We start from the raw sequence: 26,223 nt of genomic DNA on the forward strand, positions 1-26,223 counted from the left end.
ATCAGCAATGACCACCATGTTAATATAGTGAGTTAAATAAAGCAGTAGAGTAGCAAACTCAGGTGTACAAGAAACAGGTCTTTCCTTCTTTTCTAGATCAACCTAATTCTGGCCCACATTGAAAGGAAATGCAATGTGAGTCAATGCCAAGGGCTCCCCTCCTGAAGTAGATGCAGAGTCCAGGCCTGGGAAGGCCACCTGTCCACATTCGTTATCTTGAGACATGATTTTCCAGTTTGCATGATTCCTTCAAGACTAAGCACTCTGTCTCTTTGAAGGTTCGCTTAGGGCTTGCCAGTTTTTGGACAGGCCGAGTCCTGGCACGTAGGGTGCTGCATTCTCTGGCCCAGCCCACAGCTCACCCCTGTGAGTTGGCCTCCGGCCCCAGGATGCTGTCTTGGATCTGCTCCAGTCTGCATTCTCTGGCGAGCCTCATAGCTCTCTAACCTGTCCCACTGCAGGGGACCCTCTCCACTGTCCAGTTTCCTCTCAGAGACCTCCCTTTCTCTCCTGCTGCTCCACAGTACTAATATAATCAACTCAAAAATCTAAGCTTTTGCAAAATGCAGGAAAAGTTGCTGACTTCAAGATTCTCTGATTTCCTCTCTTGGCAAAATTCTCACAAATTTTGTAGGTCTGGGTACTTAAAATGAAAAAGAGGAAAGTATAGGGAGTAAATTATGCCAGCAAATATATTGATAAGACTTTAGACTTGGGAGTAAGTGCAAATTTTGAAGTTATTTAGCAGGGTTCATGGAAGAGATAGTCTTAAATCTGAGACTTAATGGATGTATCGGTCTTGAACAAGCAGAGAAGAGGCAGGGCTTTCCAAGTAAGTGGAATTGCAGTGAGTATGAGGTGGAGAGAGGAGAGGCATAGCCTAGTTAGGAACTATAAAGACTAGTGAATTGGGAGATCACAGAGCAGGAAGAGACATGTTTGGAGGTGCTGTGGTCAGTTTGTGGAAGGTACTGAATGCCAAGTTACTGCTATTTTTAATTATTTTGAAGACAACAGGAAGCATTAAAGACTTTTTCAAGGAGTATGACATGGGAAATGTGATGAGGTAGAGAATTATGGGCAAACCCATCTTAGGATGATTGTTACAGGGGACATCTCTGCAGAGGTATATCTTGGGATTGGACCACAAAATGATGAGATCAAACTCACCACACAACCGGGTTCATGTGGAAACTGATGAAATTACACAGGCACTAAGAGCAGGTGAAAAGTTTCACCAGAGACCAAGGGATGGGAGAGCGACAGGAAGAGCTGGGGGAAGAACACCCTGGGCAGAGGGAATGCATGGAAAAGCCCAAAGTTGTGGAAAGCCTTGACCATTTGAGGAACAGAAAGAGGCCAGCGTGCTTAGAACATGGTGAATAAAGGATGATAATGTTAGGCCATAAGAGGCCACATCATCAGGCCTTACTAAGCCATGGCCATGAGTTTGGATTCCATAGCAAAAGCAATGAGAAATTACTCAGGACAGTAGTGCGGAGAAATAAAATCAGCCTTTTATTGCAAGCTTGACAAAATATCTCTGGATATGGTGAAATAAGAAAAATCAGACAAATCAATGGAAGAACTCTAACATTATTTTATTCATTTAGATAATGTGTATCCAAATAAACTGAACCCACTTATATCAAGGGGTTTAGCCTAAGGTTTAGGACAGGCTCTGAATTTCTGCAAAAATTTGCCCACCTCACCCTACCCATGGTGAGCACAGTCGCTGTGAGTGTTGAATAGATAATTAAACATGAGTATATAAAATAATCTTTAAAAGGGCGATATAGAAAAGTAACAAATACTTAATCACCCTTTCTTTAATGTTGCTGTAAAGATGTACAGCAAGTTTCAATAGTGTGTCATCTGTGTTTCCCATCCGTGGTCCCAGTCTTCAACTCCAGGCTAGCAAACGTCACGTACTTTAATAGGAAAACTTGTGACAAAACTCATGTGACTTACTTTTAGCTGATACAGTTAGCCTTTAGTGATAGATTTGAAAAAATTGCCCATCTGTTTTCAAAGTAATTGTTGCCCAAAATCACTATTCCTTTAATAAGAATATAATGTAATATTTTCCTGTTCATTTAATTTCCCATTTGGATAAAACATCAGTGATAAGAGTGATTTCTTCTAGAACATTCAAAATGATTGAATTGCATATTCCTCATTATCACAACATTGCTTTTGCACTGTGATTCAGGCAAGAGGACAGGAAGTCACTGAACATCAATTACATCGATCCATTTCTACCTGGAAATGAGCGCGTCAACCTCAGACAGAGGATATGACCACGCCAATGTGCCCCCTGAGAACCTTGTAAATCTTGCCGCTGAAGGTAATTAACCTATTTGAAAAATGTACTTGTGTCTTTGACATAAAAACTTTATTTTTTCCTGATTACATCTCATTTTATATCTGAAATCCATCCTTAGCACCATACTATTTCAAAATTTCTACAAAAATAAAACTAGATCAGTGCCACATTAATATTAGTCTATGCTCAACTCCATTTTGTAGTTATGTTTCAAAATTGTCAACCACAAAGAAATATCTTGACAAATTCATATGTCTTAGGTGGTATTTTATATTTTGACTTAGCATATAAATTTAAGAGCTAAGCTGTCCCAAGGTCAATACTTAGAGCACGCAGATGACTATGAAATGTAATTTTGGAGATGCCAGGAAGTATCTCTCATCTTGCTGGTCACAGTGCTCTGCACTGCCACCATTTCTCAGTCAGGGCATACACTGGGCTGTGGTAAGGGAGGTTCACAAGGCACGATATAGAAGGAATCACTCACTTGCAGGGCTGTCCTGAGCATCCCGTTAGCCTCCATGTCTCTTCCAGCCTTGGCCTCTAACATAGCATATCTGGCTCATGGACTGTCTCCTCTCTCTCTTTCTCTCTCTCTCTCTCTCTCTCTCTCTCTCTGTCTCATCTTGGCATCCTCACTGACCTCCCTTAATGGAATGCCCATTTTATGATCCTATGGTTTTTGAACTTACCTGCTATTTGGCTCTGCCTCCAGAATGTCACATTCTTAACACATGGCAGGAACACCTCACACTCATGACCACATGACTGTATGGGCCACACTAGATGCAGATGAGAGCTCATTGCAGGACCCCATGCAGCTGTCACCTCTGTGAGCTCAGATGAGGTGACCATTTATGAGGCAGTGGGGAGGAAATGATTTAAAAAATGAACTAAATTTTAGATTATTGGAAAACTATAATCTTAAGACATGCACCGGCTCCCCTGCCCTCTCAGCTCTAAGCTCTTCCCAAGCAGGGGCTGCGAGAGCCTAGCTCAAGGGAGGAAGCACAAGACGACTTGTTCTCTGAGCCTGACACAAGCACAGGGACCCAGGAGAGCACTGCTCATCCTGGGACGAAGCTGGCCCTCTGAAATCCAGGCAGCCCTAAAGGAAGGGTGGGTGTCAATCTTCCTGAGTGTTCCTAGGAGGTCTGTACACCCTCCCTGCCCCTGAGGAGTTCTGAAAGAGTAGACTAAGTGAGCCAAATCCTCTGCTCATGAGGCAAGGAGAACAGCAGTGACCATTACACTCAGGAAACAGAACCAGGAATGGAACACACTATGGTCGCTGCCTGATTTCTTAAGTGCTTGATGAGCTTCATAAGGAAAGGAATATGTAAATCTTTCCTGCAAGTCAATGTCTGGGTCAGGGAATATATTTCCGGTAAGAATGAAAACTCCTGAGATCAAGAACAATGAATGAATGAATGAATGAATGAATGAATGAATGAATGAATGTCATAATGACCCCATAAATGAAGACATCTTTTCTTAGATGAAAAGTTTTACCAGAAATTACCTGCATACTATATCTCCAAAGAACATATTAGTGAAATAATACAAAATGTTGCGATTGGAAATTGGGAGACTTGTGTGTCAGTCCCAAATCTTCCATTAACTCTGTGACATCAGACAAAACACTTCCTATCTCTTTCTGCTGATTTTCAAACTCCTGCAAATTGGGGAACTTGGACTAGAAGAGTTCCAAGCTTCTCCCTTCACAGACAGAGCACTCTTCACCTTCTTCAGAACTGTTTGGGGTTAAAATAAAAACGCTAACAACTCCTTTGGGCAGTTCCTGGATTGTTGGTGGCCCATCGCCTTATTCAGGTGTATGTTTGCACACGACTTGTTATCTTGAGTTTCCCATCCCTCCTTGTGCAGACCCCAGCCTGCTCTCTCACCCACACAATGGCCCCAGCACCTTGTGCCGGTAAGAACAGGAGCCTCAACTACCTACTGAGTGATCATCACCTTGACCACCACGTTAACTCCGTCCCCTACCATTAACCAGCGGAAACTATTAAAGGTGAGCTGCTTTTGCGGGGACTGAGAGAAAGAGAGAAAAAATCCATTACAGACACCCTAAAGAGCAAAGAACATTCTAAAGGTCCTGCAGACCACCTTTCAAAATGCTACTTAATCTTTTGTTTCTCAAAGAGGTCAAAGAAACTACTAAAATTTTACTCTTTTAGAAGATGAGCTTCTCTGAGGCTTTTTAGACCAATAGCTTTAGGCTGTTGCCTGGCAACAACCCTAAAGGCAAGCACAGCCTCAGGCCTGAAGAAATCTGACATTAGGAGTATGCCTGCTGCCCGTGTTAAAGCCATCGTGGTTTAGTAGTCCTATCAAAGGACAGTGAAGATCCAATAAACCATGCCAGAGTCTTGTCTTCTTCAGAAATCACAAAAGAGTGAGTTGACTTTGGCGAAGGCGAAACATGCTTGGTACACTTGCCATAAACCCATGGCTTGGCCCTGGCCGGTTGGCTCAGTGGTAGAGCGTCGGCCTGGCGTGCAGGAGTCCCTGGTTTGATTCCCGGCCAGGGCACACAGGAGAGGCGTCCATTTGCTTCTCCACCCCTCCCCCTCTCCTTCCTCTCTGTCTCTCTCTTCCCCTCCCGCAGCGAGGCTCCATTGGAGCAAAGATGGCCCGGGCACTGGGGATGGCTCCTTGGCCTCTGCCCCAGGCGCTAGAGTGGCTCTGGTTACAACAGAGCAATGCCCCAGAGGGACAGGGCATCACCCCCTGGTGGGCATGCCAGGTGGATCCCGGTCGGGCGCATGCGGGAGTCTGACTGCCTCCCCGTTTCCAGCTTCGGAAAAATGAAGGAAAAAAAAAACCAAAAAAAACAAAAAACCATGGCTTGTGAGTGGACGCTGTCTTGCACACATGCAGCCTTTCACAAGTGCCATCTGATGAGACTCCCAATCCTCAGGGGTGTAGATGCAGCAGGAAAATCCCAGCAGCCACATAACAGCTCCCCTTGTACACAGGCTCTCCTTAAACACTGCAGAGCTCACAATCTCATTGGATGGGTTATATTTTTTTCACAGCCAATCTATAGTATTTTTGAAAGTTCTCTTACATTCTTCTTTAAGAAATGAAATCGCTTCTAGATTATTCTTAAATACTAGTCCTCATGCCCTCATATGTTTTACCCTGTCATAAATATGAGTCCGTCAACACTAGCTGCTGCAACAGACAAACCCCCAACTTTGGATGACTTCAAACAATAAGTGTTTGTTTCTTGGTCAGGCAAAGGCCAGAGCAGAATGGGGAGCCAGGCCTATCTTGCAGCTATACTCTGTTGAACATGGTGTCAAAGCAGGATAAAGGCTATTCAGTGACAGCAGACTGGCTCTAACTACCTCAGTCTGTAAGTGGCACCAACAGATCTGCTCCTTGCTCGGTGCTCAGAACCAGTCACAAGGCCCTGACCGAACTGCACATGGAATGTAGGGGGTGCTGACTGTGTCTGTCTCATCCTGTTTTTCTGAACCAAGCACAATGACTGGATGGATGAGGCGTGTACCATGATTTCACCCATCATACTGATGTCAAGTCCTTAAGCCAGAGCATGCCAAGAACAGCTGGTGCTTCTCCGACCACACAGAGAATGAAGTGGTCCCTCCTGCGGCGTCTGACATCTGGTCCTCCTCTGTCTCCGTGCTGGGCCCAGAATAGGGGACTCTCTCTAGTACTGGATAGATGTTTACAGGACCCAGTGTTGTGCTGTCCAGCTACTCACCTTTGTTGATGACTAGAAGCATTTCATATTATATTTATATATCCAGACTCAAGAGATCAAGAATTTGACTGCATGTAGGAATGGTGTCACATAATTAATGTTGTTCTATGTTAATTAAGATATTGTTAATTAAACTTGTGACTATGGCTCTATAATAAATGTACCTATCCCACATTCAGATATTCCCAAGAGCTAGAGAGTGAGATGATGCCTAGGGAATGGACGGAAGCCTTCCCAATAGGCTGGAACTCTTGTGATGTCTTCTGACTCTCAAACTAGAAGCTGAGACTCACAGAGACTTAGTGACTGGTCCATGTTCCTATGACCTGTAAATGGCAAAGCCAGAATGAGAGTGCAGGTTCTGTGACTTCAAATACAGTACAAAGTGCCCTGCTAAGGGCATGCCAAGAACTAGATTCCAATCTTCTTTCTCCATGCTTTCTCTTTTCAAATGTAGAATACCAGCCCTGGCTGGTTGGCTGAGCGGTAGAGCGATGGCCTGGCATGTGGATGTCCCAGGTTTGATTCCCGGCCAGGGCACACAGGAGAGGCATCCATCTGCTTCTCCACCCATCCTCCCCCCTTTCTCTCTATCTCTCTCTTCCCCTCCCACAGCAGAGGCTCCATTGGAGCAAAGTTGGCCCAGGCGCTGAGGATGGCTCTATGGCCTCTGCCTCAGGCGCTAGAATGGCTCTGGATGCAAAGGAGCAACGTCCCAGATGGGCAGAGCATCGCCCCCTGGTGGGCATGCCGGGTGGATCCCGGTCAGGCACATGCAGGAGTCTATCTCTCTGCCTCCCTGCTTCTCACTTCAGAAAAAAAAAAAAGTCAGAATACCAACCTGACACAACAGGGTAGAAAAAGATAGACGCCAGGCCCTCTCTGATAATGGCTCCTGTGGTGTCAGCACCAAGCGAGTAATAGGCAAAGGGAAATGCATACTTAAATCATGCAGAAATTAGTTGTCTAATCATGCAGAAGAAGTGTCTGACGGAATAACTGCTTCCCTGTAGGGTGTTCCAGCTGGTGCCCAGACTCCACATGAGTGTGCACTGGAGGTGATGGAATTGAAGGGGAGGAAGCGGCCACGGGCATGGAGTTTTCAAAACCAAATGATCTGAAATGCTGTTCAGAAAAATGTCCACCTCTTTAAAAGCTTGATGCTTTGAGAAAGAAAAGGCCAAATGGCACAGTAACAGAGACCCTGTCCGGACTCCTGCAAGGTTGGTGTAGACAATATTTACTTTGGTAATAACAGCCTGGACAGGTAGTTCAAAACATCCTCACTGAGCAGCCGTGCAGTTTGCAAATGTGTTCCACTTTTCACTGGTACCAGAATCATTTCGTGAAACTATTTGGGTAGTCCCATGGTGATGTGGGATACAGTTACAGAAGGGACAACTCAGGGGACCTCAAAAAGCCCCAGTGTGCTATGTGGCTGCAGAACCAGGCATCAGGTTACAGAAAGCTACTGGCGTAACCAGAAAATTCACACAACCTCTGTGGCAATGGCAAATGCATTACAGGAAACAAGTGGACTGACTTTCATCTATAACCTGTACACAGTACGTTTGCAATCTAATAGAACTTCTTGATCATTCTAGAAAGCAAAGCAGTCTCATTCGTACCAGTTCACACATCTATATTTAAATGCATCGTTTAAAAGTACCCCTTGGCTCATGTAATCCTGTCCTTTTATGCAGAATAATTATTTACACATACTGAAATTTTGCATGTATGCAGCCATATTTTAGTAGTCTGGGTAGAGCTTCACATGGTGCTTGTTAAATAGACTGCGCAGACAGTATAACCCCCATATTTTAAAATGAGGAAAAGTGAGATTCAGAGAAATGAGGTACTTTGCCCAGAGCCACAAAGCTAGAAGGAAATGAAACTAATGCACTTAGGAAAGTGAACTGTTGCTTTCTCTCCAAAGGCTACGAGGCCAGTGAAGTCTCGCTGTCCCAGTATTATTTACCGGTAGACTCATTTTTCAAATGCTTCCAGGAGCACAGACTGTGTCCAGAGCTCCTGATACCCTGAAACAGCCCTGAGGATATCTGAAAATAGGGTAATTGGAGATACAGGCTCTGAGTCGGAGCCCTTGAGCACTCAGAACTCCTCCTGTAGACCCCCCGCCTGCATTTTTATATAACATTAAATGTGGACTGATTGTCCTTTGGAGAGGGCCTATGACTTTCCAACCTTCAAAAAGTTACAAACAACTTAAGTCTAACCTAATGGGAATATTCTAAAATAGTATTTCTCAATCTTTATAAACTTCTTCTTTCATGAACTTAAAAATCCAATGCCCTTCTTTAAACTTATTTAAAAATCAAAATAATCACACACAAAAAGGAAATACATCATCCGACCCTTCAAAGATTCTAATATAACCCCTGCTTTCCATCACCTCCCTATCTCTCCCACCCCACACAAAACTCCTGTCCTGGAAGAGGGTTTCCCCAGGATGACTGAAACTGCTTTTCGTAATTCTTTTTTTTTTATTGAATTAATTGTGTTTACATAGATTCTAGGGTCGCCCCGAATGCATCCCCCTCCCCCCTATTCCCCTCAACATCTCCCCTGCCCCCCTCCCCATAACGCCCTCCCCGCTTTCCTTCAGGTTTATCCCATCTTATCATCCCCTTTCCCTCTGTCCTCTTTTCCTCTGGTCCCTTTGATCCCTCCTCTGTTTCAGTTCTGTTCCTCAGTTCACATTGTTCCTTGGATTCTGCAAATGAGTAAGGTTTTTTTTCTCTCTGCCTGGCTTATTTCACTTAGCATAATAGTTTCCAGGTCCATCCATGTTGTTGCAAAAGGTAGTATTTCCTTCTTTTTCATGGCCCCATTGTATATAGGTATCATTGCTTTTTAATCCACTCGTCCACTGACGGACACTTGGGCTGTTTCCATATCTTTGCTATTGTGAACAATGCTGCCATAAACATGGGGGTGCATTTCTCCTTTTAAAAGAGTGATATGGTGTTCTTGGGATATATTCTTAAAAGTGGGATGACTGGGTCAAAAGGCAGATTTATTTTTAATTTTTTGAGGAATCTCCATACTGTTTTCCACAGTGGCTACTCCAGTCTGCATTCCCACCAGCAGTGCAGGAGGGTTGCCTTTTCTCCACATCCTCACCAGCACCTACTATGTGTTGTTTCGTTGATGAGCGCCATGCTGACTGGTGTGAGGTGATACTTCATTGTGCTTTTAATTTACATATCTCTAATGATTAGTGATGTTGAACATTTTTTCATCTGTCTATTGCCCATCTGAATGTCCTCTTTGGAGAAGTGTCTATTCATTTCTTTTGCCTATTTTTTGATTGAATTGTTTCTCTTCCTGGTGTTGAGTTTTACACGTTTTTTATAAATTTTGGTTATTAACCCCTTATCAGAAGTATTGTCAAATATGTTTTCCCATTGTGTGGTTTGTCTTTTTATTCTGTTCTTATTGTCTTTAGCTGTACAAAAGCTTTTTAGTTTGATATAGTTCCATTTGTTTTTCCTGCCTTTTATTTCACTTGCCCGTGGAGATAAATCAGCAAATATATATATTGCTGCGAGAGATGTTGGTGAGCTCACTGCTTATGTTTTCTTCTAAGATGCTTATGGTTTCACAACTTACATTTAAATCTTAACCATTTTGAGTTTATTTTTGTGAATGGTGTAAGTTGGTGGTCTAGTTTCACTTTTTTGCTGGTAGCTGTCCAATTTTCCCAGCACCATTTGTTAAAGAGACTATCGTTACTCCATTGTATGCTCTTACCTCCTTTGTCAAATATCAGTTGTCCATAAAGCTGTGGGTTTATTTCTAGGTTCTCTGTTCTGCTCCATTGATCTATATTCCTGTTCTTATGCCAGTACCAAGCTGTTTTGAGTGCAATAGCCTTGTAGTATAACTTGATATCAGAAAGTGTGATACCTCCCACTTTATTCTTCTTTTTCAAGATTGCTGAGGCTATTCATGTTCTTTTTTGGTTCCATATAAATTTTTGGAATATGTATTCTATATCTTTGAAGTATGTCATTGGTATTTTCATTGGTATTGCATTGAATTTATAAATTGCTGTGGGTAATATAGATATTTTAATGATGTTTATTTTTCCTAACCATGAACGTGGTATATACTTCCACTTGTTAATATCTTCCTTGATTTCATTTATCAATGTTTTATAATTTTCCAAGTATAAGTCTTCAATCTTCTTGGTTAAATTTACTCCTAGGTACTTTATTATTTTGGTTGTAATAGTGAAGGGGATTGTTCCCTTAATTTCTCTTTCTGACAGTTCATTGTTGGTGTATAAAAATGCCTCTGATTTCTGTGTATTAATTGTATACCCTGCCACTTTGCTGAATTCATTTATCAGTTCGAGTAGTTTTTTGACTGAGACTTTAGGGTTTTCTTTATATGGTATCATATCATCTGCAAATAAGTTTTACTTCTTCTTTTCCAGTTTAGATGCCTTTTATTTCTTATTGTTGTTTAATTGCTGTAGCTAGGACTACCAGTACTATGTTGAATAAGAGTGGTGAAAGGGGGCACCTTAGGAGATTGCTTTTAATTTTTGCCCATTGATTATAATGTTGGCAGTGGGTTTGTCATAGATGGCCTTTATCATGTTGAGGTATGTTCCCTGTATTCCCACTTTGCTGAGAATTTTTATCATAAATGGGTGCTGGATTTTATCAAATGTTTTTTCTGCATCTGTTGAAAGTATCATGTGGTTTTTCTCCTTCCTTTTGTTTATGTGGCGAATCACATTGATTGATTTACAAATATTGTACCATCCTTGCCTCCCCAGAATGAATCCTACTTGATCATGATGTATGATTTTTTTCATGTATTGCTGGATCTGGTTTGCTAATATTTTGTTGAGGATTTTAGCATATAAATTCATCAGGGATATTGGCCTATTTTTTTTTTCTTTATGTTGTCTTTGCCTGGTTTTGGAATCAGAATTATGCTTACCTCATAAAAGAAGCTTGGAAGTCTTCCTTCCTCTTGAATTTTTTGAAATAGCTTGAGAAGGATAGGAGTTAGTTCTTCTTTGAATATTGGTAGAATTCCCCTGTGAAGCCATCTGGCCCAGGGCTTTTGTTTGTTGGGAGTTTTTTGATAACTGTTTTGATCTCATTTGTTGTAATTGCTCTGTTTAGGTTTTCTGATTTATCCAGATTGATTTTTAAAAGATTATATGTTTCAAGGAATTTGTCCATTTCATCTAGGTTGTCTTTTTGGCATACAGTTCTTCATAGTATTTTCTTACAATATTTTGTATTTCTGTTGTGTTGGTTGTTATTTCTCCACTCTCATTTCTAATTTTATTTATTTGAGTCCTCTCTCTTTTTTCTTGGTGAGTCTGGTTAAAGGTTCATCAATCTTGTTTATCCTTTCAAAGAACCAGCTCCTGGTTTCATTGATCCTCTGTATTGTTTCTTTAGCCTCTATGTCATTTATTTCTGCTCTGATATTTATTATTTCCTTCCTTCTACTACCTCTGGGCTTTACTTGCTGTTCTTTTTTTAGTTCTTTTCGATGCAGGGTCAAGTTGGCTATTTGAGCTTTTTCTAGCTTCTTGAGATATGTCTGTAATGCTATGAACTTCCCCCTCAGGACTGCTTTTGCTGTGTCTCATAAATTTTGAGTTGATGTACGCTCATTATCGTTCATTTCTAGGAATTTTTATATTTCTTCTTTGATCTCATTGTTAACTCATTTGTTATTTAATAACATGCTATTTAGTTTCCAATTGTTTGAGTATTTTTCAGTTTTTCTGTTGTGGTAGATTTCTAGTTTCATGCCATTGTGATCAGAGAAAGTGCTCGATATGATTTCAATCTTCTTAGATTTGTTGAGACTGCTTTTGTGTCCTAATTTGTGGTCTATCCTAAAGAATGTACCATGAGCACTTGAAAAGAATGTATATTCTGCTGCTTTAGGGTGAAAGGTTCTGAAGATATCTATTAAATGGAGTTGATTTAGTGTGTCCTTTAAGTCAGCTGTTTCTTTGTAAATTTTCTTTCTTGAGGATCTATCTAGTGATGTTAGTGGGGTATTGAAATCCCCTACTATTATAGTATTGCTGTTGGTCTCACCCTTTACATCCATCAAAGTCTGCTTTATATATTTAGGTGCTCCTATATTAGGTGTGTAGATATTTATAATGGTTATATCTTCCTGTTGGATTGCTCCCTTTATCATTATGTAGTGACCTTCTTTATCTCTTACTATAGCCTTTGTTTTAAAGTCCATTTTGTCTGATATACGTATTGCTACTCCAGCTTTTTTGTCATTTCCATTTAGATGAAATATTTTTTTTCTATCCTTTTACCTTTAGTCTATGTGTATCTTTTGTTTTGAGGTGTGTCTCCTGGAGACAGAATATATATTGGTCTTGTTTTCTTATCCATGCAGCTACCCTATGTTTTTTTATTGGATCATTTAATCCATTTACATTTAAGGTTATTATTGATACGTAGTTGTTTATTGCCATTTTATTCTTCAAAGTTTTATTCCTCTTTTACTATATTTTTTTCCTTTTTTGTTCTGTTTACCACAGGCCCTTAACATTTCTTGCAGCATTGGTTTGGTTGTAATGAATTCCTTGAGTTTGTTTTTTGTTTTTTGTTTTTTTTCTGGGAAGCTTTTTATTTCTCCTTCATTTTTAAACAATAGTCTTGCTGGATAAAGAAGTCTTGGTTGTAGGCTCTTGTTCTGCATTACTTTGAATATTTCTTGCCATTCCCTTCTGGCCTCAATTTTTCTGTTGAGAAGTCGGATGTCATTCTTATGGGGGCTTCTTTGTAGGTGATAACCTTTTTTGTCTAGCAGTTTTTAATATTTTCTCTTTATCATTTAGCTTTGGTATTTTAATTATGGCATATTTTGGCATAGATTTCTTTGATTTTCTCTTTAATGGAGTTCTCTGTGCTTCTTGAGCTTGTGTGACTTTTTCCTGCATCAATTTAGGGAATTTTTCAGCTATGATTTCATTAAACAAGGTCTCTATTCCTTGTTCTTTCTCTTTTTCAGGAAATCCTATGATGCAGATGTTGTTTCTGTTTAGATTATCACAGAGCTCTCTTAGAGTTTCCTCTGATTTTTTCAGCATCTTTTTGCTGCTCTGCTTCTGTGTTTTCGTTTATCTTGTCTTCTAAATCACTGATTCGATCCTCTACTTCATCTAACCTGCTATTGATTGCTTCTAGTGTAGTCTTCATTTCTGACATTGTATTTGTCATTTCCAACTTGTTCTTCTTTATTATTTCAATGTCCTTCTTGATGCTTGTAATCTCTTTATTTATGTGTTCATTGTGTCCATCCTTTGTTGTTCTAAGATCTTTCAGCATTCTAATAAGCCTTAATTTAAACTCTGCATCTTGTAGTTTGGTTATTTCCATATCACTCAGTTCATTTTCTGGATATTTCTCTTGTTGATTCATTTGGATTGCACTTCTCTGTCTCCCATTAGGTCTGTGTGTTTGGGTGTATTGTTTGTAGAGCTGGTTGAGTCTAGGGTTGGTGTTGTCTGCCTCCAATTTTTAGTTGTGTTATTTCCAGGTCTTTTGGGGTTGGCATCAGCTATTGTTTGTAATCCACTGTGGATTTGGCTTTTCTAGTAGAGCTGCTTTGAAGTCTTGATTTGTTTGTTTTCTTCTCAGTTTTCTTAACTTGATAGTAGTCTTGTTTACTGATCTCAGCAGAGGGCTTACTTTAAACTAACCAGGAATGCAGTGGGTGTAACCTGAGATTCTGAAGACCTGATCTGCCAGCTACTCTCTGGGACAGGGTGCTATCTCTGCTTCAGTAGGGAGAGGTGTATCTCAGATCTCCATGGAGACCTGAGTTACTTCCCCTCCTCCCCACTTCCTGTTTTCAGCTGTGTCTTGTTGAGCTGATTGGATCTTCTGGAGAGATTTCTGGAGATGGGTCATTTGGAATCACTTTAGGCTTGTGCTGTGTGGATCAACCCCTCCCCCAGCTATGGCCGCCTCTGCACTGGATGAGTCAGCGTCTCAGGTCATCCTATGCATTCCTCTGCCTGTCACCATCTCTCTCTGTCTCCCCACTTTCCTTTTGGAAGATAAGCCAGCCTTCTCAACACACCTCGTTCCCAGATCCCCAGGCAAGTGGCTGTGAGTGATATTTTCTGCTCTTTTCCTTGGAATGAGAGACTTTCTGGGCTCTCAGTCTCACCCCACCTTCATTCCTGGAATCAGGGGAGACACACCATCCCTTCATGCTCCCTACCAGGCTTGGTGTGGCTTCTTCTTTGCTCCTTGGTTTTTTTGTTTGTTTGTTTTGGGGGGTTTTTTTTGTATTTTTCTGAAGCTAGAAATGGGGAGAGACAGTCTGACAGACTCCCGCATGCGCTCGACCGGGATCCACCCGGCACGCCCACCAGGGGGTGATGCTCTGCCCACTAGGGGGCGATGCTCTGTCCCTCCAGGGCATTGCTCTGTTGTGACCAGAGCCACTCCAGCCCTTGGGGCAGAGGCCAAGGAGCCATCCCCAATGCCCGGGCCATCTTTGCTCCAATGGAGCCTCGCTGCAGGAGGGGAAGAGAGAGACAGAGAGGAAGGAGAGGGGGAGGGGTGGAGAAGCAGATGGGCGCTTCTCCTGTGCCCTGGCCGGGAATCAAACCCGGGACTTCTGCACACCAGGCCGACGCTCTACCACTGAGCCAACCGGCCAGGGCCACTCCTTGGTTTTTGAGAGCTGTTCTTGTAGTCCAGAGTTGATTTTTCATGCTGATTGTTCCTAAATTAATTTGTAATCCAGTTTGGTGATGTGAGCTGGGAGTCTGTGCATCTGCCTACTCTGCTGCCATCTTGGTATCCCAGTAATTCTTTTTTTAAAAAACTTTATTGGGTTATAATTGACATATAATATAAAGTGCACATATTTAAAGTGTTCAATTTGATACATTTTTATATATGTAAACACCATGAAACCATCATCACAATCAATATGATGAATGTATCCATCATCCCCCAAAGTTTCTTCATCCCCTTTTATAATCTCTCTCTCACTCCTTATCTGTTTTCTATTTGCATTTTTAGAGTTGTATATAAATGAGTTGATCATACATATGTGCACTTTTTTTGAGTGGCTTCATGTGCTAAGCATTATTATTTTGAGTTGTTACACATATGTATACCAGTAGTTCCTCATTCTATTATTGAATAGTAATCAACTGTATGGGCAACCTAAAGTCTGTTCATTCATTTACCTGTTGATGGATATTTGAATAATTTCTGATTTTGAGCTGTTATAAACAAATTTGTATAAAAGTCTTTGTAAGGCTTTCCTTCATGCTGGGTTGATACCTAGGAGTGGACTGGCTGGATCATATGATGGGTGTATTTTCACATTTAATCTAGCAGTGTCTTTTTATTTAAAGAACTTTCTTGTAGGTAGCATAAAATTGAGTCTGACAATCATTGCCGTTTAATGGGATATTTAGACCATTTACATTTATTGTGACTGTTTATATGGTTAAGTTTAAGTGTAGAATCTTGCTTTTTCTTTGTTTTTTCACTTGCCACATTTATTTTTGTTGTCCCACTTTTTCTTCTTTCTTTTTGATTAACTGAATTGTATTTTCAATAAAACTTTGTTGGTTTATTATTTATAATTCTCTGTATTGCTATTTTAATGTTTGTTTTAGGTTTATAATAAACATATATAACTTATAACATTGTATAAGTTATATTACACTACTTTACATGTAATATAATAACCTTACAATACTATACTTTGATTCCTCTCATCTTGGTCTTTAAGCTTTGTACTTTCACATAATTATAAACCTCAGAGGACATTGATATTATTTTTCTTTAAAGAGTTGATTATGTTTTTTAAATATTTAAAGAAGAAGAAAAAGTTCTTATAAATTTACTGATGCAGTTATTTTCAATACTCTTTATTCCTCTGCTTAGATCCATATTTTCATTTGGTATCATTGTCCTCTGTCTAAAGGACTTCCTTTTCTACTCATGTAGTATAAGTCAGCTATGTGACTATAACATATGCATCTGTAAATATTTTTGAGTTTTGTTTTGGCATACAAATAAATTACTTGGAAATAGTTCAACTCTTTTGGATTCTGTGTGTAAAATGTATTAACCAGGATCAGATGAGCCTTTAGTCTAGGCTAATTTTGTCTCGCTACTGATACAAAGCCCTTCTATGTACTTACCCAGTTTTCTATGAATTATTAGGTTTTCCAATCTGGTTGGTATGAACAGGCACAATTCCCACACCTCTGTGTGAATTCTGGGATCTATTATTTTTCTTTTTGTCTAGTTCTTACCTCCCCTGTACTCTTTCTTGCAAACTCTAGCTGCTTGGGTCAACCAAAATCCTTACTCAGGAAGTATGCTGGGCTTTGCCTAGATTCCCCCAAACTGGGAAGTTTGAAAATTCTTCTAAGGCAGTCAATGGGCTCAAGTCATTTATTTCTCATTATTCAGTGTCATTGTCCTTCATTCTCTGATATACGGTGTCTTTTTTTTATTTATTCTTTTTTTTTAGAGAGAAGAGAGAGTTAGACTGAGAGAGAGAGAGCGAGAAAGAGAGAGAGAAAGGGGGGAGGATCAGGAAGCATCAACTCCCATGTATGCCTTGACCGGGCAAGCCCAGGGTTTTGAACCGATGACCTCAGTGTTCCAGATCAATGCTTTATCCACTGTGCCACCACAGGTCAGGCTCTCATATATGGTGTCTTGAAGACCATTTTTTTTTCATATATGGTGTCTAGTGTTTTTCTTGTTTAATGTGGAATGGTAAATTGTGTGAATATGTTATGTCATATTCACAATCTTTAAAAAAATTTTGTAGTCTTTTTTATCATAAAAATTATATTTTTTCTACTATTATTCTGAGCTGCACTTTGGGACTCAGAATGGGGACTTGCCCTCAGGGAAGCAGGAAGCAGCACACGGGTGAAACAGCAGGGTGTTGCCAAATACCAAAATATCTCTTCAGAACAGTTTATGCTTTGAAATTATATTATTAACTCTCTGTGTCATCGATTCTAAAGACCAGGAATCTATGTTTTGAGCAGTGTTAATGTAAAAGAAGAGAACAGTGAATGCTGCTATATTTGAAGGTAAAGTGATGTGGTAAATTGTATACAAGACACACAATCAAAGAAGCAGTCCTTTATTTAGTCTCTGAATAATGTGGAGACACTCACGTGCCCTGTAAAATGAACTTACCTATTTATTTAATAGGAATGTCTAACCATCTTTGCAATCCTAACTCAACCTCCAAACAAAAAACTTTAGAAATCAAGATAATAAGAATAGTTCCAAATATATCCCCAACCCAAAGAAATGCTTACTAATTACCTAAATAAAAACTCTAAGTGAACTCTGATGGTCTTTATCGCCAATCTTCTAGAAAGAGTAATCAATAATAAATCATTATTCCTTACTGTGACACCTAACATGACTGCAGTATTACCTCTTAATTGGTAGTGGTGGGGTTTTTTCCATTTTTTTCATATATGGTCTCTTTCAAGTTTTTAAAACCCTTGAAAACTCTTATTTTCTTGAAATGTTATTTCAATCACTCTGCATCTCCTGTGCTCTCATAATTTCTCACCTAGTCTAAGACAATAGCCATATAATTATGGAAGACATGCAGTAATTTGTAGTAAGATAGAAGAATGTAGAAACAGCCCAATCAGAAATGCCCCATTTTAAATAAACATTCCCATCTTAATATGTTGTTCTTATGATTAATAAGAAAATAAAACAAACCCATGTTTCTTTTGTACTCATTTTACTCAGTAAAAGACTGCATTGCACATGGCTCAGAATATATGAATTACTAATATGCGTCAAAGTGTTATTCTTCCTGCTGAGAGAGAAAGAATGACTGCCTGGTGTTTACTCTCACGTACACACTTCATAATCCACAACAGAGGACAAAAATATTGAGAAACAAGTTGCACAAGAGTGAAAAATATCCTCTGCCCAGACTGCTGTGTTTATTCTCCTGCTGTGACCCATTCGTAAACAGCTGTTCCCTGACTTCTGTAGATAAGACTTCTCTTAGTGCAGAAAGTTGGGAAGAGAAGGGGCTCATTTTAAAAAAAAGAGGTGAGGCCAGAGCCAGAACATGATTTATAAACTCACGCAATGTATCACACACATTGAGTACCCAATTCATACATTCTAACTGTTGTTATCAACCATCATTCTTACTTAATCCAAGTCTTACATCATTCCCAACAAGAATAAAACACACAAGAATGTTGGTTAAAGGAACTTTTGATGAGGTATAAAACAGCAAGATATCTAAAACCCTAAAGGATATGCCATTTTTCTTAAATAAATGCATCCTATTCTCCCTAATTCAATTTTTCAAGAGATTTAAAAATAAAAACTTAGCGTTGATGAAATCTTATAAATAAAACTCTGAATTAAAACATTATACCTGCACAAATCAGATAGCAGTGTTTGGAAAACCACTTACAGATTTAGCTGTCATTTGCTCTGTTGAAAACTGTATTTAAAGGATGCCATCAATTTCTGACAGTGAGCACCAAAAACTTCAGGATACATTTCTCTGATAAACAGTAATGAGTTACAGAGACAACTGGAATACCTAAATAACATGTCTCCATTTCCAAATATAGAGTTTTAGAGGTAAACCTGATTAATTATATTACTGACATGTTTATCTTTTGGGGAAAAAACACTCACAGTTTAACATTCTTTAATATTGGAAAGAACCTAGCAAAAATCATTAGTGCCATAGAAAAATAAATTAGTTTTTCTTTATAAGCCTATTTATGCTTTATTTAACAAGAATGGAAAAATTGTGCATTTCATGAATTAATTTCTCAGAGAACAGAATTAAAATTCCTCATGTGAAACATGCTTACCTTGGTGAATTGAGCTATTTTTGAGAAATGTTCTTCAGAAAACTTTATTTCAGTTTTTATTACTAATCCCAAAATTTTTTAAAAGATTTTTGAAATGTTCTTTAGAAAACTTTATTTCAGTTTTCATAACTAATCCCAAAGTGAATTCAAAAGTGATTCAAATTAGAGAAAAGTGTTAAGGATAATTTTAAAGTAGGAAAGTTTAATAAATATCATATTAATTGGTATTTATTGTCTTAAGTTGTTTTTTTCATTTTGTATTAAATGGGTATAGAAACATTCCCATTTTGTTGAATAAAAAATTCATTGCCCATTCACCACCTCTTTTTGAGCTCTTATTGCATGCCAGGAATAGTGCAGAATATTAAAGATTAAAAGATGATTAAAATATAGTCTGTCAGCAAAGTGGGAATACAGGAAACATACTTCAACATAATTAAGGCCATATATGGCAAACCCCACAGCCAACATCATACTCAATGGGTAAAACTATAAGCATTTCCCTTAGGATCAGAAACAAGACAGGGATGTCCACTATCACCATTCTTACTCGGTATAATACTAGAATTCCTAGCCACAGCGATCAGACAAGAAGAAAAAATAAAGGCATCCAAATTATAAAGAAGTGAAACTGTCATTACGTGCAGATGACATGATACTGTATATAGAGAACCCTTAAAATTTCACCAAAAAAACTACTAGAACTGATAAGTGAATTCAGTAAAATAGCAGGATACAAATAAACATCCAGAAATCAGTTGTATTTTTAGACACTAATAATGATCTATCAGGAAGGGAGACTAAGAAAACAATCCCATTCACAATTGCTTCAAAAAGAATAAAATACCTAGGAATTAATTTAACCGAGGATATAAATTACCTGTACTCAAAAAATTATAAGACACTGAAGAAAGAAATTGAAGAAGATACAAATAAGTGGAAACATATACTGTATTCATGGATAGGAATAATTAACATCATTAAAGTGTCCATATTTACTCAAAGCAATCTAAAATTTCAATATCATTCTTATCAAGATATCAATGGTATATTTTACAGAACTCCAACAAATATTCCAAAAATTTATATGGAAACACAAAAGACTCCAGATAGTCACAGCAATCTTGAGAAAGAAGAACAAAGTTGGACGAATCATGCTACCTGATATTAAAATTGACTACAAGGCCAGTAATCAAAACAACATGGTACTGGCATAAAAACCGACATTTAGTACAATGGAACAGAATAGAGAGCCCAGAAATCAACCCATATCTATATGGTCATTTAATATTTGACAAAGGGATTCGTGGAAGATGGCAGCGGAGTAGGCGGATGCACAGACACCCAGCTCTCAACACCAAACTGGAATACAAATCAATTTAGAAAAAATCAGCATGAAAAACCAACACTGAACTGCAAGAACAGCTCTCAAAAACCAAGGAGCAAAGAGGAAGCCACAATAATCCTGGTAAGGAGTGCCTGAATCTCCTCTGCTTACAGGAAGGGAAGGAGGGGGGTGAGGCTGAGAGCCCAGAGAGGATTTCACAGAGGAAAAAGAGCAGAAACTACTGCTCACAGCCACTTACCTGGCGGCCAGGGAGCAAGGTGGGTTGAAAAGACCAGCTTATCTCCCAAATGGAAAAGACAGGGAGAGGGACAGACTGTGAGGGGCTAAGGTATGCAAGAAACAAAATAAAAAAGCTGACTCATTCGTGCTGGAGGCGGCCATAGCTGGGGGAGGGACTGAACCTTTCACAAAACAGAGCTGAAGTGCTTCCGGATCAGAGATCTCCGGACATCTATCCAGCTCCAATCAGCACAAGACACAGCTGAAAACAAGAAGTGGGGAGGAGGGGCAGTAACTCAGGTCTCCATGGAGATCTGAGATACACCTCCCCCTACTGAAGCTGAGAGAAAAAACCCTGCCCCCAGTGAGATTAGTTGGAGGAAGAGACCTTCAGCGTCTCAGGTTACACCCACAGCATTCCTGGATACAGTTTCAAGGAAGCCCCCTGCTGAGATCAGTTAACAAGACTATCACCTGTTAAGAAAACAAACAAATCAAGACATCAAAGCTGCCCAAATCCGAAAGTGGATTACCAATAATAGCTGATACCAACCCACGAAGACCTAAAAATAACACAACTGAAAACTGGAGGCAGACAACACCAAGCCTAGACTCAATCAACTCTACAAATAAAAAAAAAAAAAAGAAGATGAGAAAACAAAGGAGTGCAATCCAAATGAAACCACAAGAGACACTTTCGAGAGATGAACTGAGTGATATGGAAATAATCAAACTTCCAGATGCGGAGTTCAAAATAATGATTGTAAGGATGCTTAGGGATCTTAGAACAACAATGGAGGGGGAGTTTGAAAACCTAAATAAAGAAATAGCAAGTATAAAAAAGAATCAGTTGGAGACGACAAATACAATATCAGAAATAAAGACCACAATGGAAGGAATTAAAAACAGGATAGATAGAGCAGAGGATCGAATCAGCAAGTTAGAAGACAACTGGAATGAAGGCATGAAAGCAGAGAAGAAAAGAGAAAAAAGACTCAAAAAGTCAGAGGAAACTCTTAGAGAGCTCTGTGACAACATGAAGAGAAACAACATCCGCATCATAGGGGTTCCTGAAGAAGAAGAAAAAGAACAAGGGATAGAGACTTTGTTCAATCATATCATAGCTGAAAACTTCCCTAAATTAATGCAAGAGAAACTCTCACAAATCCAAGAAGCACAGAGGACTCCATTAAAGAGAAACCCAAAGAAACCTACACCAAGACACATCATAATTAAAATACCAAAGCTAAGCGATAAAGAGAAAATATTAAAAGCTGCAAGAGAAAAAAAAGTTATCACCTACAAAGGAGCCCCCATAAGGATGACATCTGACTTCTCAACAGAAACACTTGAGGCCAGAAGGGAATGGCAAGAAATATTCAAAGTAATGCAGAACAAGAACCTACAACCAAGACTACTTTATCCAGCAAGGCTATCGTTTAAAATTGAAGGAGAAATAAAAAGCTTCCCAGACAAAAAACAACTCAAGGAATTCATTACAACCAAACCAATGCTGCAGGAAATATTAAGGGGCCTGGTGTAAACAGATAAAGTGGGAAAAGAATACAGAAAAAAAAAAAAGAAAAAGGAATACACCTTTAAAGAAGAAAATGGCAATAAACAACTACATATCAATAATAACCTTAAATGTAAATGGATTAAATGATCCAATCAAAAGACATAGGGTAGCTGCGTGGATAAGAAAACAGGACCCATACATATGTTGTCTACAAGAGACACACCTTAGAACAAAAGACACACACAGATTGAAGGTAAAAGGATGGAAAAAAATGTTTCATGCAAACGGAAATGAAAAAAAAGCTGGGGTAGCAATACTTATATCAGACAAATTGGACTTTAAAACAAAGGATATAGTAAGAGATAAAGAAGGCCACTACATAATGATAAAGGGAGTAATCCAACAGGAAGATATAACTATTATAAATATCTATGCACCTAATATAGGAGCACCCAAATATATAAAACAGATTTTGATGGATTTAAAGGGCGAGATCAACAGCAATACTATAATAGTAGGGGATTTCAATACCCCACTAACATCACTAGATAGATCCTCAAGAAAGAAAATTAACAAAGAAACAGCAGACTTATTGGAAACACTAGATCAACTCGATTTAATAGATATCTTCAGAACCTTTCACCCTAAAGCAGCAGAATATACATTCTTTTCAAGTGCTCATGGTACATTCTCTAGGATAGACCACATGTTAGGGCACAAAAGTGCTCTCAACAAATTTAAGAAGACTGAAATCATATCAAGCACTTTCTCCGATCACAACGGCATGAAACTAGAAATGAATCACAGCAGAAAAGCTCAAAAATTCTCAAACACATGGAAACTAAATAGCAGGGTGTTAAATAATGAATGGATTAAGAATGAGATCAAAGAAGAAATAAAGAAATTCCTAGAAACGAATGACAATGAGCATACAACAACTCAAAATTTATGGGACACAGTGAAAGCAGTGCTGAGAGGGAAGTTCATAGCACTACAGGCACACTTTCAGAAGCTAGAAAAAGCTCAAATAAACAACTTAACCCTGCATCTAAAAGAATTAGAAAAAGAACAGCAAGTAAAGCCCAAATGTAGTAGAAGGAAGGAAATAATAAAGATCAGGGCAGAAATAAATGACATAGAGGCTAAAGAAACAATACAGAGGATCAATGAAACTAGGAGCTGGTTCTTTGAAAAGGTAAACAAGATTGATGAACCTTTAAGTAGACTCACCAAGAAAAAGAGAGAGAGGACTCAAATAAATAAAATTAGAAATGAGAGAGGAGAAATAACAACTGACACAACAGAAATACAAAATATTGTAAGAAAATACTATGAAGAACTGTATGCCAAAAAACTAGACAACCTAGATGAAATGGACAAATTCCTTGAAACATACAATCTTCCAAAAATCAATCGGGAAGAATCAGAAAACTTAAACAGACCAATTACACCAAAGGAGATCGAAACAGTTATCAAAAAACTCCCAACAAAGAAAAGCCCGGGGCCCGATGGCTTCACAACGGAATTCTACCAAATATTCAAAGAAGAACTAACTCCTATCCTTCTCAAACTATTTCAAAAAATTCAAGAGGAAGGAAGACTTCCAAACTCCTTTTATGAGGCGAGCATAATTCTGATTCCAAAACCAGGCAAAGACCACACAAGAAAGAAAATTATAGGCCAATATCTCTGATGAATATAGATGCTAAAATCCTCAACAAAATATTAGCAAACCGGATCCAACAATATATGGAAAAAATCATACACCATTATCAAGTGGGATTTATTCTGGGGAGGCAAGGCTGGTACAATATTCGTAAATCAATCAATGTGATTCATCACATAAACAAAAAGAAGGAGAAAAACCATATGATAATTTCAATAGATGCAGAAAAAGTATTTGATAAAATCCAGCACCCATTCATGATCAAAACTCTCAGCAAAGTGGGAATACAGGGAATTCAGGGAACATACCTCAACATGATAAAAGCCATCTATGAGAAACCCACAGCCAACATCATACTCAATGGGCAAAAATTAAAAGCAATACTCTTAAGATCAGGAACAAGGCAGGGGTGCCCCCTTTCACCACTCTTATTTAACATAGTCCTGGAAGTCCTAGCCACAGCAATCAGACAAGAAGAAGAAATAAAAGGCATTCAAGTTGGAAAAGAAGAAGTAAAACTATCATTATTTGCAGATGATATGATATTGTATATAGAAAACCCTAAAGTCTCAGTCAAAAAACTACTGGACCTGATAAATAAATTCAGCAAAGTGGCAGGATATAAAATCAATACTCAGAAATCAGAAGCATTTTTATACACCAACAATGAACAGTCAGAAAGAGAAATTAAGGAAACAATCCCCTTCACAATTACAACCAAAAAAATAAAGTACCTAGGAATAAACTTAACCAAGGAGACTAAAGACTTGTACTCGGAAAATTACAAAACATTGATAAAAGAAATCAAGGAAGATACTAACAAGTGGAAGCATATACCGTGCTCATGGTTAGGAAGAATAAACATCATTAAAATGTCTATATTACCCAAAGCAATTTATAAATTCAATGCAATACCAATTAAAATACCAATGACATACTTCAAAGATATAGAACACATATTCCAAAAATTTATATGGAACCAAAAAAGGACACGAATAGCCTCAGCAATCTTAAAAAAGAAGAATAAAGTGGGAGGTATCACACTTCCTGATATCAAGTTATACTACAAGGCCATTGTACTCAAAACAGCCTGGTACTTGCATAAGAATAGGCATATAGATCAATGGAATAGAACAGAGAACCCAGAAACAAACCCACAGTTCTATGGACAACTGATATTTGACAAAGGAGGTAAGGAAATACAATGGAGTAAAGACAGCCTCTTTAACAAATGGTGTTGGGAAAATTGGACAGCTACCTGCAAAAAAATGAAACTAGATCACCAGCTTACACCACTCACAAAAATAAACTCAAAATGGATAAAAGACTTGAATGTAGGCCGTGAAACCATAAGCATCTTAGAAGAAAACATAGGCAGTAAGCTCTCCGACATCTCTCGGAGCAATATATTTGCTGATTTATCTCCACGGGGAAGTGAAATAAAAGACAGGATAAACAAATGGGACTATATCAAACTAAAAAGCTTTTGCACAGCTAAAGACAACAAGAACAGAATAAAAAGACAAACTACACAATGGGAGAACATATTTGACAATACGTCTGATAAGGGGTTAATAACCAAAATTTATAAAGAACTTGTAAAACTCAACACCAGGAAGACAAACAACCCAATCCAAAAATGGGCAAAAGAGATGAATAGACACTTCTCCAAAGAGGACATACAGATGGCCAATAGGCATATGAAAAAATGCTCAACATCACTAATCATTAGAGAAATGCAAATTAAAACCACAATGAGATATCACCTTACACCAGTCAGAATGGCGCTTATCAACAAAACAACACAGAATAAGTGCTGGCGAGGATGTGGAGAAAAGGGGACCCTCCTGCACTGCTGGTGGGAATGCAGACTGGTGCAGCCACTGTGGAAAACAGTATGGAGATTCCTCAAAAAACTGAAAATCAAACCGCCTTTTGACCCAGCTATCCCACTTTTAGGAATATACCCCAAGGACACCAAAGAACGGCTCGAAAAGGAGAAATGCACCCGCATGTTTGTAGCAGCATTGTTCACAATAGCGAAGATCTGGAAACAGCCCAAGTGTCCGTCAGAGGACGAGTGGATTAAAAAACTTTGGTACATATATACTATGGAATACTACTCAGCCATAAGAAATGATGACATCGGATCATTTACAATAACATGGATGGACCTTGATAACATTATACGGAGTGAAATAAGTAAATCAGAAAAAAAACTGAGATGAATCCATACATAGAAGGGACATAAAAATGAGACTCAGAGACATGAACAAGAATGTGATGGCAACAGGGGCAGGGGGGGGGTTGGGGGAGGGGGGAGGGGGTGAAGAAGGAGAGAGGGGTTAGGGGAGGGGAGGGGCATAAAGAAAACCAGATAGAAGGTGACAGAAGACAATTTAACTTTGCGGGAGGGGTATACAGCACAATCAAATGTCAAAATAATCTAGAGATATTTTCTCTCAACATATGTACCCTGATTTA

The sequence above is a fragment of the Saccopteryx bilineata genome, chromosome 12 (genome assembly GCF_036850765.1).
Source record: "Saccopteryx bilineata isolate mSacBil1 chromosome 12, mSacBil1_pri_phased_curated, whole genome shotgun sequence".
NCBI classification, from domain to species: Eukaryota; Metazoa; Chordata; class Mammalia; order Chiroptera; family Emballonuridae; genus Saccopteryx; species Saccopteryx bilineata.